The sequence below is a fragment of the Gavia stellata genome, unplaced genomic scaffold (assembly GCF_030936135.1).
Source record: "Gavia stellata isolate bGavSte3 unplaced genomic scaffold, bGavSte3.hap2 HAP2_SCAFFOLD_34, whole genome shotgun sequence".
Lineage (NCBI taxonomy): Eukaryota > Metazoa > Chordata > Aves > Gaviiformes > Gaviidae > Gavia > Gavia stellata.
The window spans coordinates 5,553,869-5,566,106 of NW_026776320.1; positions in this window are offsets into that span (position 1 = coordinate 5,553,869).

The following is a 12,238-nucleotide window of genomic DNA, read 5'->3' on the forward strand; positions in this document are numbered from 1 at the left end:
TAGGGACCCACCCCGACCCCTGCAGCCCGGGACGCTCTTGGGGGCAAGAGCGGAGCTGACCGCCGGCCATCGCTCCTGTCTCTCTTGCAGGCTCTGCCAACCCGTGGCGACTGCCCGCGCAGGCGCAGCCCTTCCCTGCAGCCTGGGCACCCCCAGTGGGGGTGGCCCTCCAGGCCCCCCAGGCACCACCACCAGGTATGGCACCCCTGCCTGATCGGGCACTCTGCCTCCTTTGGCACCTCCAGCACCCCCAGGCACTCCCAGGATGCCCCCACCACCCCCGTCCCCCCGGCAGATATGGCACAGGCCTTCAGCATACCCGGGTCAGCATCCCCTGCCCTTGCCTGGCTGATGCGCACCCACTAAATCCCCTTGCCAGAGAATTTCCCAAATACTTGGGGCTGTCTCTCCCATTTCAGCTCCTAGAAGCGAGTCTCCTCCCCGATTTGCAATCCTGTGCCGCTGGCACGGCAGCTCACCCCACGGGGAGCGCCCCGGCCACAAGCTCCCCACATCCCTGGCGCAGAGCCGCGGGACGTTGGCCGTCGGGGCCACCTCAGCGGGTGCCCCTGGAGGGTCCCCCCGGCCAAACACGGCTCCCTCTCCTCCACACAGGTCTGCAGAGAGGTCCATGCGGCTGCTTCTTCCACCCGCAGCTCTTGCACGCCCTGGGGACCAGCACCCACCTGCCACTGGCCACCACCACACTCGGCCACCCTGCTGCTTCTCTGCCGGGTGCTGCGGGACCCCCCCGTGCTAAGCAGCTCCTCGGAGCCCCCAGGGCCAACCACAACACCTCCCGCCCGACACCCATCAGGGCAGAGCAGTGGCCCCAGCCCCCCCGCTCCTGCCAACATCCATCCCCGGCTACCAGCACATCGAGGCGCAGTCGGCAGAGACCAACACCTCCAGCGCAGCCACCCCCGGGAAGCAACATCCCCCCGGGCAGCGACGTCCCCCCCAGCCCCTCTGCTGCCCACCATGACCAAGACCTCGGGGACCCCGCAGGCGACCTCACCGTGTCCGAGGAGATGCTCCTCGAAGAGGCCCTGAGGCTCTTCGGTTGCTCCCCGGACGCGGTGGGGGTCAGCCCCGATGCTCCCAGCAGCGTCCCCAGGCCTGGGGACCCTGGTGGCACCAGCGCAGCCACCCCACCCTTGGACTTCGCCTCGCTGTCGCTGCCCGAGGAGCTGCTCGCCCCTGACTACAGCGTCCCTGAGACCGCCGACACCATCCTCGGCCTCGACGCTTTCGTCATGGTGCTGGAGCCCGCGGAGCCGTGGGGGGATGAGGGCAGGGACCTGCCACCGTCCCAGCATGCCACGGCAGAGAAGCGGGGGAAGAAGCGGGCCAAGAGCACCTCGCCGAAGCATACCAACAAGCGCAGGGCTCTCGCAGGCAGCACGGGGGTGGCAGGGGGCGATTAGAGCCCCAGGAGGGGTGGGATGGAGATGGGGGGAGTGGGGGAGGAGGGGTGGTGTATTGTGGGGGGGTGATGTGTTATAGTCTATTTGGATGTTATAGAAACGATGAGGCTGTTTCTCTTGGTTTTTTCATTAAAAGCCATTTTCTCCCAAACTGTTCCGTTCCTGTGTGGGAGGGGGAGGGAGCACAGGGGGCACCGGGAAACGGCACCCAAGAGGTGCAAAAGCCCCACTGAGCCCCACAGCAGAGCCGGCGAGCCCCGAAGGGCACCGAGCCGCCCCGGGGCTGAGTCACCAGCAGCGGGGCAGCAATGGTGGCGCGGGGGGGATGACTGCCCTGTCCCCTTCCCCAGGGAAGCAGCCCTTTGGCGAGGGAGCCAGGACAGACGGGTCCCTGCAGGACTCATGGACACGGCCCCACGCAGAAAGCAGCACGGAGCCCCCCGGGACAAGGACAGACCTTGGGGGCCAGCACAGGGATGCCCACACACAACAACAAGGGCTGCAACGCCTTCGTCTTGAACACGACCAGGGTCCCCTCCGGTGGGGACAGGGCTCGGTGAAAAGCCCTTCAAAGCCTCAAGACAATCGCGCCCTTCCTCGGGTCCCACCGCGCTCAGCTCTGGAGCCAGGCTTTGCCTCACTGCCCAGCAAAATCACCCCAAATCACCCCAAGAATGGCGAGGAGTGGGAGATTTTTTGGTAAGAAATGGACATCCTGTGAACACTCCAAGCACTGAAAATCTGTACTTAACTTGTATGTAGGCCTCTCTACTCAACGGTTATGAGCAGGCAATGATAGGGGCTGAAAGGTTACTTTTGGGCAGCATGAATGCTGTGTGAGAAAAGGGAGGAAAGCGTGATAAAGACAGAACTTCAGCCAGGATTTAGGCGGGAGCCACATTCGCATGGACAGCTAGCTTTAACCAATGATAGAATGCTTAGAGTCGCGTGCTTGCTTGCTGAAAACCAATCCGTGAGCGAGCGATGGTTTGGGCAGCTGTTGAACAGGGTCGGCCTTTAAATGTCTCCAACCTGGTACGCCTGGTTCCTTTCTCCTTGCAGTTGTATTTAGAACTTCAATAGTAATTTTTACAAGAAAACCATACAGGAAACAAAGAAAAAACCAGCTGGGCGTTTTTTTTCCCCCCAGCTGGGCTCTTTTTCCCCAGTCCTTGCCACTCTGCAAGCTGATGCTCGTCACCAATATTAGGGTGCAGGACTGGGCCCAGGGCAGGGCTTTTGCAGGCAGCGCATTCCTTGAAGCTCCCGGTAATGCAGTTCATGGGGAGTGCTCAAGAAATGGGGGCGGTCGCCCATAACTGCTATTTTTGGTCTCTCCCCATCGCTCTCCGTCCGGCTCCCTGCCCTGCTCCTCCGGGGCCTGGGCCTGGGCCTGGGCTGGGGCAGCCCCAGGGGGACAGTGTCCCTGCAGGGTCAGACAGGAGGGAGGCGTGCCCCATGGCGTGCTGGGAGAAGGAGTGCACCAGGCCATGCCGGGAGCTGTAGGCCTGGGGCACGGGGCTGCCCGGCGGCCATGTCGGTCTCGGGAGGTGCAGTCTCTGCTCCAGCCGTGGCCCAGCCGAGGTGAGGGCCGGGGCCACCCGTGAGGCAAGGACAGGCACGCGACTGGAGCTATGGAAGAGGAAGGGAGGAAAGGACAGGCAGACAGAGAAAGAAGGGCCTGAACTGAAAAATTTGCTGGCAGTGCAGAGAGCAGGAGCTGTGGTGAGCCCAGGCCCCGGGGCCATGTCAGCCCTCTTCCGCATCTCAGTCCCTCCGTCCCAGTCCCCAACTCCCATCGCCATCTGTGTAATAATTTTCGCTTCCCCGTACCTCTCCTCTTATTGTCTTCTGCTCCCCATCCCTCTCCTTGTCCTTGTCTTCCTTTCTCCCTCCTTCCTTCTGCTTCTCTTTGTTTCTCTATCGCTCTGTCCTGCTCACTGTCACTGTGTGTTTTCATTCACTTGGGGAAAGCGCGGCCACCTACGAGGGGGATCCAGAGCTGCTTGTTTCCCAATCAGGAGACTAAAAGGACCGGACAGCACTATTTGAGCGAAGGCTGGGGGAAAGCACGCCACCGAGTGACACTGCATGACCTTCCCTCGTGCCCTCGAGGTCTTGTTTCTTACCTCTGCGTCCCTCCAGTCAATGCAGCACGCAGAAGCACGGGCAATAGTCACAAATGCGTTTGCCGTATGGCACGAGGATGCTGCAGATGCATTTAAAGCATTATTTAAAGCAAAAAGCACTTGCAGCCACAGCCCCTGAGAGCCGCCTGCAGGGGCCGGGGCAGCCCAGCCCCCCTTAACCCTTTCCCTCCCAGGAGGAGCTGGGGAGGCTGTTGGGGCGGGGCGGAACACAGGCAGCCCCCGCATTCCGTCCTGGGAGACCCAGAGAGTCCTTAGCAGCCAACAGCCACAACGGACCATGGCGCGGCCACCGCTGCGGCTCCCAGCGTGTGGCTCCTGGGCCCCCCCGGCGCCCTGGCTCCTTCAGCCACATGTGCTCCCCGAAACCTTCTACCCCCGAGGTAGGGACCCACCCCGACCCCTGCAGCCCGGGACGCTCTTGGGGGCAAGAGCGGAGCTGACCGCCGGCCATCGCTCCTGTCTCTCTTGCAGGCTCTGCCAACCCGTGGCGACTGCCCGCGCAGGCGCAGCCCTTCCCTGCAGCCTGGGCACCCCCAGTGGGGGTGGCCCTCCAGGCCCCCCAGGCACCACCACCAGGTATGGCACCCCTGCCTGATCGGGCACTCTGCCTCCTTTGGCACCTCCAGCACCCCCAGGCACTCCCAGGATGCCCCCACCACCCCCGTCCCCCCGGCAGATATGGCACAGGCCTTCAGCATACCCGGGTCAGCATCCCCTGCCCTTGCCTGGCTGATGCGCACCCACTAAATCCCCTTGCCAGAGAATTTCCCAAATACTTGGGGCTGTCTCTCCCATTTCAGCTCCTAGAAGCGAGTCTCCTCCCCGATTTGCAATCCTGTGCCGCTGGCACGGCAGCTCACCCCACGGGGAGCGCCCCGGCCACAAGCTCCCCACATCCCTGGCGCAGAGCCGCGGGACGTTGGCCGTCGGGGCCACCTCAGCGGGTGCCCCTGGAGGGTCCCCCCGGCCAAACACGGCTCCCTCTCCTCCACACAGGTCTGCAGAGAGGTCCATGCGGCTGCTTCTTCCACCCGCAGCTCTTGCACGCCCTGGGGACCAGCACCCACCTGCCACTGGCCACCACCACACTCGGCCACCCTGCTGCTTCTCTGCCGGGTGCTGCGGGACCCCCCCGTGCTAAGCAGCTCCTCGGAGCCCCCAGGGCCAACCACAACACCTCCCGCCCGACACCCATCAGGGCAGAGCAGTGGCCCCAGCCCCCCCGCTCCTGCCAACATCCATCCCCGGCTACCAGCACATCGAGGCGCAGTCGGCAGAGACCAACACCTCCAGCGCAGCCACCCCCGGGAAGCAACATCCCCCCGGGCAGCGACGTCCCCCCCAGCCCCTCTGCTGCCCACCATGACCAAGACCTCGGGGACCCCGCAGGCGACCTCACCGTGTCCGAGGAGATGCTCCTCGAAGAGGCCCTGAGGCTCTTCGGTTGCTCCCCGGACGCGGTGGGGGTCAGCCCCGATGCTCCCAGCAGCGTCCCCAGGCCTGGGGACCCTGGTGGCACCAGCGCAGCCACCCCACCCTTGGACTTCGCCTCGCTGTCGCTGCCCGAGGAGCTGCTCGCCCCTGACTACAGCGTCCCTGAGACCGCCGACACCATCCTCGGCCTCGACGCTTTCGTCATGGTGCTGGAGCCCGCGGAGCCGTGGGGGGATGAGGGCAGGGACCTGCCACCGTCCCAGCATGCCACGGCAGAGAAGCGGGGGAAGAAGCGGGCCAAGAGCACCTCGCCGAAGCATACCAACAAGCGCAGGGCTCTCGCAGGCAGCACGGGGGTGGCAGGGGGCGATTAGAGCCCCAGGAGGGGTGGGATGGAGATGGGGGGAGTGGGGGAGGAGGGGTGGTGTATTGTGGGGGGGTGATGTGTTATAGTCTATTTGGATGTTATAGAAACGATGAGGCTGTTTCTCTTGGTTTTTTCATTAAAAGCCATTTTCTCCCAAACTGTTCCGTTCCTGTGTGGGAGGGGGAGGGAGCACAGGGGGCACCGGGAAACGGCACCCAAGAGGTGCAAAAGCCCCGCTGAGCCCCACAGCAGAGCCGGCAAGCCCCGAAGGGCACCGAGCCGCCCCGGGGCTGAGTCACCAGCAGCGGGGCAGCAATGGTGGCGCGGGGGGGATGACTGCCCTGTCCCCTTCCCCAGGGAAGCAGCCCTTTGGCGAGGGAGCCAGGACAGACGGGTCCCTGCAGGACTCATGGACACGGCCCCACGCAGAAAGCAGCACGGAGCCCCCCGGGACAAGGACAGACCTTGGGGGCCAGCACAGGGATGCCCACACACAACAACAAGGGCTGCAACGCCTTCGTCTTGAACACGACCAGGGTCCCCTCCGGTGGGGACAGGGCTCGGTGAAAAGCCCTTCAAAGCCTCAAGACAATCGTGCCCTTCCTCGGGTCCCACCGCGCTCAGCTCTGGAGCCAGGCTTTGCCTCACTGCCCAGCAAAATCACCCCAAATCACCCCAAGAATGGCGAGGAGTGGGAGATTTTTTGGTAAGAAATGGACATCCTGTGAACACTCCAAGCACTGAAAATCTGTACTTAACTTGTATGTAGGCCTCTCTACTCAACGGTTATGAGCAGGCAATGATAGGGGCTGAAAGGTTACTTTTGGGCAGCATGAATGCTGTGTGAGAAAAGGGAGGAAAGCGTGATAAAGACAGAACTTCAGCCAGGATTTAGGCGGGAGCCACATTCGCATGGACAGCTAGCTTTAACCAATGATAGAATGCTTAGAGTCGCGTGCTTGCTTGCTGAAAACCAATCCGTGAGCGAGCGATGGTTTGGGCAGCTGTTGAACAGGGTCGGCCTTTAAATGTCTCCAACCTGGTACGCCTGGTTCCTTTCTCCTTGCAGTTGTATTTAGAACTTCAATAGTAATTTTTACAAGAAAACCATACAGGAAACAAAGAAAAAACCAGCTGGGCGTTTTTTTTCCCCCCAGCTGGGCTCTTTTTCCCCAGTCCTTGCCACTCTGCAAGCTGATGCTCGTCACCAATATTAGGGTGCAGGACTGGGCCCAGGGCAGGGCTTTTGCAGGCAGCGCATTCCTTGAAGCTCCCGGTAATGCAGTTCATGGGGAGTGCTCAAGAAATGGGGGCGGTCGCCCATAACTGCTATTTTTGGTCTCTCCCCATCGCTCTCCGTCCGGCTCCCTGCCCTGCTCCTCCGGGGCCTGGGCCTGGGCCTGGGCTGGGGCAGCCCCAGGGGGACAGTGTCCCTGCAGGGTCAGACAGGAGGGAGGCGTGCCCCATGGCGTGCTGGGAGAAGGAGTGCACCAGGCCATGCCGGGAGCTGTAGGCCTGGGGCACGGGGCTGCTCGGCGGCCATGTCGGTCTCGGGAGGTGCAGTCTCTGCTCCAGCCGTGGCCCAGCCGAGGTGAGGGCCGGGGCCACCCGTGAGGCAAGGACAGGCACGCGACTGGAGCTATGGAAGAGGAAGGGAGGAAAGGACAGGCAGACAGAGAAAGAAGGGCCTGAACTGAAAAATTTGCTGGCAGTGCAGAGAGCAGGAGCTGTGGTGAGCCCAGGCCCCGGGGCCATGTCAGCCCTCTTCCGCATCTCAGTCCCTCCGTCCCAGTCCCCAACTCCCATCGCCATCTGTGTAATAATTTTCGCTTCCCCGTACCTCTCCTCTTATTGTCTTCTGCTCCCCATCCCTCTCCTTGTCCTTGTCTTCCTTTCTCCCTCCTTCCTTCTGCTTCTCTTTGTTTCTCTATCGCTCTGTCCTGCTCACTGTCACTGTGTGTTTTCATTCACTTGGGGAAAGCGCGGCCACCTACGAGGGGGATCCAGAGCTGCTTGTTTCCCAATCAGGAGACTAAAAGGACCGGACAGCACTATTTGAGCGAAGGCTGGGGGAAAGCACGCCACCGAGTGACACTGCATGACCTTCCCTCGTGCCCTCGAGGTCTTGTTTCTTACCTCTGCGTCCCTCCAGTCAATGCAGCACGCAGAAGCACGGGCAATAGTCACAAATGCGTTTGCCGTATGGCACGAGGATGCTGCAGATGCATTTAAAGCATTATTTAAAGCAAAAAGCACTTGCAGCCACAGCCCCTGAGAGCCGCCTGCAGGGGCCGGGGCAGCCCAGCCCCCCTTAACCCTTTCCCTCCCAGGAGGAGCTGGGGAGGCTGTTGGGGCGGGGCGGAACACAGGCAGCCCCCGCATTCCGTCCTGGGAGACCCAGAGAGTCCTTAGCAGCCAACAGCCACAACGGACCATGGCGCGGCCACCGCTGCGGCTCCCAGCGTGTGGCTCCTGGGCCCCCCCGGCGCCCTGGCTCCTTCAGCCACATGTGCTCCCCGAAACCTTCTACCCCCGAGGTAGGGACCCACCCCGACCCCTGCAGCCCGGGACGCTCCTGGGGGCAAGAGCGGAGCTGACCGCCGGCCATCGCTCCTGTCTCTCTTGCAGGCTCTGCCAACCCGTGGCGACTGCCCGCGCAGGCGCAGCCCTTCCCTGCAGCCTGGGCACCCCCAGTGGGGGTGGCCCTCCAGGCCCCCCAGGCACCACCACCAGGTATGGCACCCCTGCCTGATCGGGCACTCTGCCTCCTTTGGCACCTCCAGCACCCCCAGGCACTCCCAGGATGCCCCCACCACCCCCGTCCCCCCGGCAGATATGGCACAGGCCTTCAGCATACCCGGGTCAGCATCCCCTGCCCTTGCCTGGCTGATGCGCACCCACTAAATCCCCTTGCCAGAGAATTTCCCAAATACTTGGGGCTGTCTCTCCCATTTCAGCTCCTAGAAGCGAGTCTCCTCCCCGATTTGCAATCCTGTGCCGCTGGCACGGCAGCTCACCCCACGGGGAGCGCCCCGGCCACAAGCTCCCCACATCCCTGGCGCAGAGCCGGGGGACGTTGGCCGTCGGGGCCACCTCAGCGGGTGCCCCTGGAGGGTCCCCCCGGCCAAACACGGCTCCCTCTCCTCCACACAGGTCTGCAGAGAGGTCCATGCGGCTGCTTCTTCCACCCGCAGCTCTTGCACGCCCTGGGGACCAGCACCCACCTGCCACTGGCCACCACCACACTCGGCCACCCTGCTGCTTCTCTGCCGGGTGCTGCGGGACCCCCCCGTGCTAAGCAGCTCCTCGGAGCCCCCAGGGCCAACCACAACACCTCCCGCCCGACACCCATCAGGGCAGAGCAGTGGCCCCAGCCCCCCCGCTCCTGCCAACATCCATCCCCGGCTACCAGCACATCGAGGCGCAGTCGGCAGAGACCAACACCTCCAGCGCAGCCACCCCCGGGAAGCAACATCCCCCCGGGCAGCGACGTCCCCCCCAGCCCCTCTGCTGCCCACCATGACCAAGACCTCGGGGACCCCGCAGGCGACCTCACCGTGTCCGAGGAGATGCTCCTCGAAGAGGCCCTGAGGCTCTTCGGTTGCTCCCCGGACGCGGTGGGGGTCAGCCCCGATGCTCCCAGCAGCGTCCCCAGGCCTGGGGACCCTGGTGGCACCAGCGCAGCCACCCCACCCTTGGACTTCGCCTCGCTGTCGCTGCCCGAGGAGCTGCTCGCCCCTGACTACAGCGTCCCTGAGACCGCCGACACCATCCTCGGCCTCGACGCTTTCGTCATGGTGCTGGAGCCCGCGGAGCCGTGGGGGGATGAGGGCAGGGACCTGCCACCGTCCCAGCATGCCACGGCAGAGAAGCGGGGGAAGAAGCGGGCCAAGAGCACCTCGCCGAAGCATACCAACAAGCGCAGGGCTCTCGCAGGCAGCACGGGGGTGGCAGGGGGCGATTAGAGCCCCAGGAGGGGTGGGATGGAGATGGGGGGAGTGGGGGAGGAGGGGTGGTGTATTGTGGGGGGGTGATGTGTTATAGTCTATTTGGATGTTATAGAAACGATGAGGCTGTTTCTCTTGGTTTTTTCATTAAAAGCCATTTTCTCCCAAACTGTTCCGTTCCTGTGTGGGAGGGGGAGGGAGCACAGGGGGCACCGGGAAACGGCACCCAAGAGGTGCAAAAGCCCCGCTGAGCCCCACAGCAGAGCCGGCGAGCCCCGAAGGGCACCGAGCCGCCCCGGGGCTGAGTCACCAGCAGCGGGGCAGCAATGGCGGCGCGGGGGGGATGACTGCCCTGTCCCCTTCCCCAGGGAAGCAGCCCTTTGGCGAGGGAGCCAGGACAGACGGGTCCCTGCAGGACTCATGGACACGGCCCCACGCAGAAAGCAGCACGGAGCCCCCCGGGACAAGGACAGACCTTGGGGGCCAGCACAGGGATGCCCACACACAACAACAAGGGCTGCAACGCCTTCGTCTTGAACACGACCAGGGTCCCCTCCGGTGGGGACAGGGCTCGGTGAAAAGCCCTTCAAAGCCTCAAGACAATCGCGCCCTTCCTCGGGTCCCACCGCGCTCAGCTCTGGAGCCAGGCTTTGCCTCACTGCCCAGCAAAATCACCCCAAATCACCCCAAGAATGGCGAGGAGTGGGAGATTTTTTGGTAAGAAATGGACATCCTGTGAACACTCCAAGCACTGAAAATCTGTACTTAACTTGTATGTAGGCCTCTCTACTCAACGGTTATGAGCAGGCAATGATAGGGGCTGAAAGGTTACTTTTGGGCAGCATGAATGCTGTGTGAGAAAAGGGAGGAAAGCGTGATAAAGACAGAACTTCAGCCAGGATTTAGGCGGGAGCCACATTCGCATGGACAGCTAGCTTTAACCAATGATAGAATGCTTAGAGTCGCGTGCTTGCTTGCTGAAAACCAATCCGTGAGCGAGCGATGGTTTGGGCAGCTGTTGAACAGGGTCGGCCTTTAAATGTCTCCAACCTGGTACGCCTGGTTCCTTTCTCCTTGCAGTTGTATTTAGAACTTCAATAGTAATTTTTACAAGAAAACCATACAGGAAACAAAGAAAAAACCAGCTGGGCGTTTTTTTTCCCCCCAGCTGGGCTCTTTTTCCCCAGTCCTTGCCACTCTGCAAGCTGATGCTCGTCACCAATATCAGGGTGCAGGACTGGGCCCAGGGCAGGGCTTTTGCAGGCAGCACATTCCTTGAAGCTCCCGGTAATGCAGTTCATGGGGAGTGCTCAAGAAATGGGGGCGGTCGCCCATAACTGCTATTTTTGGTCTCTCCCCATCGCTCTCCGTCCGGCTCCCTGCCCTGCTCCTCCGGGGCCTGGGCCTGGGCCTGGGCTGGGGCAGCCCCAGGGGGACAGTGTCCCTGCAGGGTCAGACAGGAGGGAGGCGTGCCCCATGGCGTGCTGGGAGAAGGAGTGCACCAGGCCATGCCGGGAGCTGTAGGCCTGGGGCACGGGGCTGCCCGGCGGCCATGTCGGTCTCGGGAGGTGCAGTCTCTGCTCCAGCCGTGGCCCAGCCGAGGTGAGGGCCGGGGCCACCAGTGAGGCAAGGACAGGCACGCGACTGGAGCTATGGAAGAGGAAGGGAGGAAAGGACAGGCAGACAGAGAAAGAAGGGCCTGAACTGAAAAATTTGCTGGCAGTGCAGAGAGCAGGAGCTGTGGTGAGCCCAGGCCCCGGGGCCATGTCAGCCCTCTTCCGCATCTCAGTCCCTCCGTCCCAGTCCCCAACTCCCATCGCCATCTGTGTAATAATTTTCGCTTCCCCGTACCTCTCCTCTTATTGTCTTCTGCTCCCCATCCCTCTCCTTGTCCTTGTCTTCCTTTCTCCCTCCTTCCTTCTGCTTCTCTTTGTTTCTCTATCGCTCTGTCCTGCTCACTGTCACTGTGTGTTTTCATTCACTTGGGGAAAGCGCGGCCACCTGCGAGGGGGATCCAGAGCTGCTTGTTTCCCAATCAGGAGACTAAAAGGACCGGACAGCACTATTTGAGCGAAGGCTGGGGGAAAGCACGCCACCGAGTGACACTGCATGACCTTCCCTCGTGCCCTCGAGGTCTTGTTTCTTACCTCTGCGTCCCTCCAGTCAATGCAGCACGCAGAAGCACGGGCAATAGTCACAAATGCGTTTGCCGTATGGCACGAGGATGCTGCAGATGCATTTAAAGCATTATTTAAAGCAAAAAGCACTTGCAGCCACAGCCCCTGAGAGCCGCCTGCAGGGGCCGGGGCAGCCCAGCCCCCCTTAACCCTTTCCCTCCCAGGAGGAGCTGGGGAGGCTGTTGGGGCGGGGCGGAACACAGGCAGCCCCCGCATTCCGTCCTGGGAGACCCAGAGAGTCCTTAGCAGCCAACAGCCACAACGGACCATGGCGCGGCCACCGCTGCGGCTCCCAGCGTGTGGCTCCTGGGCCCCCCCGGCGCCCTGGCTCCTTCAGCCACATGTGCTCCCCGAAACCTTCTACCCCCGAGGTAGGGACCCACCCCGACCCCTGCAGCCCGGGACGCTCTTGGGGGCAAGAGCGGAGCTGACCGCCGGCCATCGCTCCTGTCTCTCTTGCAGGCTCTGCCAACCCGTGGCGACTGCCCGCGCAGGCGCAGCCCTTCCCTGCAGCCTGGGCACCCCCAGTGGGGGTGGCCCTCCAGGCCCCCCAGGCACCACCACCAGGTATGGCAGGCACCCCTGCCTGATCGGGCACTCTGCCTCCTTTGGCACCTCCAGCACCCCCAGGCACTCCCAGGATGCCCCCACCACCCCCGTCCCCCCCGGCAGATATGGCACAGGCCTTCAGCATACCCGGGTCAGCATCCCCTGCCCTTGCCTGGCTGATGCGCAC